The sequence below is a fragment of the Belonocnema kinseyi genome, chromosome 1 (genome assembly GCF_010883055.1).
Source record: "Belonocnema kinseyi isolate 2016_QV_RU_SX_M_011 chromosome 1, B_treatae_v1, whole genome shotgun sequence".
In the NCBI taxonomy this organism is placed as follows: Eukaryota; Metazoa; Arthropoda; class Insecta; order Hymenoptera; family Cynipidae; genus Belonocnema; species Belonocnema kinseyi.
This window is the reverse complement of record NC_046657.1, coordinates 57,016,095-57,019,135: the sequence shown is the minus strand read 5'-3', so window position 1 is coordinate 57,019,135 and position 3,041 is coordinate 57,016,095.

Sequence of the window (3,041 nt, the reverse complement as noted above, 5' to 3'; positions counted from 1 at the left end):
GTGTAGAGCGTGAAGGAGACTATGTGGAAAAATAATCAATAGTATTTTTGTATTGTTTTATAAATAAATAAATATTAAAAAAGAATTCCGGTTAATATTTGATTCACCCTCGTAATTGAAGAGATCTTTTTTTTAATTTGTTAGGAGAAGAGAGATTCGGTATCATCATTTAATGCATTCTCAATCTGGATGATTCAAGAAGACATTTTTTTAAAAGAGTTTCTTAGGAATAAAAAGATTAGGCATTATAATTAAATGCATTTCTAATATAAAGAATTAAAAGATAGTTTTTTTCAACTTAATTAAGATTAAAAAGATTGGGCATCATAATTTAAAGCACTCTCAAGGTGGCTAATAAAAGATGAGATTTTTGTAACTCGTTTGGAATAAAAAGATTGCGCCCCGTAATTTAATAGGAATAGAGAGAATGGAAAAATAAATATTTTTAAAAAATCTATTAAGAATTAAAATAATTGGCAGTATGATTTAATACATTCTTAATATAAATAATTAACGAAATAGTGTTTAAAAATTTGTTAGAAAAAGAGACTGAATATCATAATTTAATGCATTCTTAATATGGATAATGGAAAGAGATTTTTTGAAAATTTGTTGGGAATAAAGAAATTCGGATCATGATTGAATGGATTCTTAATATGGATAATTGAAAAATAAATTTTAAATAAAGAGATTGGGCATAATATTTTAATGCATTCTTAATATAGAAAATTAAAAAAGAATTTTTTTAATTTATTTGGATTCAAAAGTTTGGGCATGATAATTTAGTATATTCTCAATACGGATGGTTAGAAAAGAGATTTTTTAATTGGTTAGAAATAAAAATATTGGGAATCATAATTTAATGGATTCTTAAGAGGGATGATTAAAAAAGAGATTTTGAAAAATAGTTCATTAGGAATAAAAAGATTTGGAATTATAATGAAATGTATCCTTAATATAGCGAATTCTAAAAGAATTTTAATTTATTAAGATTAAAAAGATTGGGTATCGTAATTTTTACGGTATTTTTAATATGGATAATAAAAGGAGAGATTTTTTTTTATTCTGTAGGAATAATGAGATAGTGCATTGCAATTTAATGCATTCTTAATATGTATCGAGAATTGTAAAAAATTTTAATTTGTTACGACTAAAAAGATTGTGCATAATAAATTAATGCCGTCTCTATATTGATGATTAAAAAAGAGATATAAAAAAAGTTACTTGAGAATAAAAAGACTGTGCATAACAATTAAATTTATTCTTAATATTTATAGATAATTGAAAAAGTTTTTTTTAATTTGTTAGGATTAGAAAGATCGGGCATCATAATTCAAGGCATTCTCAATATAGATAATAAAAGGAGATTTTTTTATTTCTTAGAAATAAAGAGATTGTGCATTACAATTAAATTTATTTTTAATGTACATGGATAATTAAAAAAGATTTTTTTTTAATTTGTTAAAATTAAGAAGATTGGGCATCATAATTTAATGCATTCTAAATACGGTTGATTAAAAAAGAGATGTTTTAACAAAAGATTCTCAGAAATAAACAAATTTGGCATTATAATTAAAAGCATTCAAAAGATGTATAGAGAATTGAAAAATAATATTTTTTTAATTTGTTAAGATTAAAAAGATTGGGCATAATAATTTAATGCATTCTCAATATTGATGATTAAAAAAGAGATTTAAAAAAAGTTTCTTGAGAATAAAAAGACTGTGCATGACAATCAAATGCATTTTTAATATGTATAGATAATTGAAAAAGTTTTTTTTTTTAAATTTGTTAGGATTAGAAAGATCGGGCATCATAATTCAAGGCATTCTCAATATGGTTAATAAAAGGAGATTTTTTTATTTCTTAGAAATAAAGAGATTTTGCATTACAATTAAATCTATTTTTAATGTACATGGATAATTAAAAAAGATTTTTTTTTTAATTTGTTAAAATTAAGAAGATTGGGCATCATAATTTAATGCATTCTAAATATGGTTGATTAAAAAAGAGATGTTTTAACAAAAGTTTCTCAGAAATAAACAAATTTGGCAATATAATTAAAAGAATTCAAAAAATGTATAGAGAATTGGAAAATAATTTTTTTCTTAATTTGTTAAAATTAATAAGATTGGGCCTCATAATTTAATGCATTCTCACTGTGGATAATTACAAAGAAGATTTTTTTAAATTGTTAGGTATAAAGAGATTGAGCATGATAATTTTATATATTCTTGATATTGATGATTGGAAAAGAGGTTTTTTAATTTGTAAGAGATAAAAAATTGGGAATCATAATTTAATAGATTCTCAATACGGATGATTAAAAAAAAGATTAAACATATTTTTCCTTAGGGATGAAGAGATTGTAAATTAAAATGTAATGCTTTTTAAATATGGATGATTAAAAACGAGATTAAAAAAAAAACGTTTTTTTTAGAATAAAGGGATTTGGCATTATAATTAAATGCATTTGTAATACAGGGAATAAAAAGGAATTTTTAAAAAATTTGTTAAGATTAAAAAGATTGGGCGTCATAATTTAAGGCATTCTCAATATAGATATTATAAGAAGAGGATTTTTTCATTCCTTAGGAATAAAGAGATTTTGCGTTACAATTTAGTGCATTCTTATTATGTATACAGAATTAAAAAGAATTTTATTTACATTTTTTTAAATTATAAAGATTGTCATCATTTAATGCATTATCAATATGGATAATTAAAAAAGATTTTTTTTTTCAATTTTTTAGGAATAAAAAGATTGGGCATCACAATTTAATGCATTCTTAATATATGGATAATTGAAAAAGAGATTTTTTTTAATTTTCCTTAGGGATAAAGACTTTGTTAATTAAAATTTAATGCTTTTTAAATATGGATGATTAAAAACGAGATTTAAAAAATCATTAAAAAATAAATTTTTGAACATTTGTTAGGAATAAAGAGATTGGGCATCATAATTTAATGCATTATTAATATAGAAAATTGGAAAATAAATTTAAAAAAGTAAGATTAAAAATATTGGGCATCATAAGGTA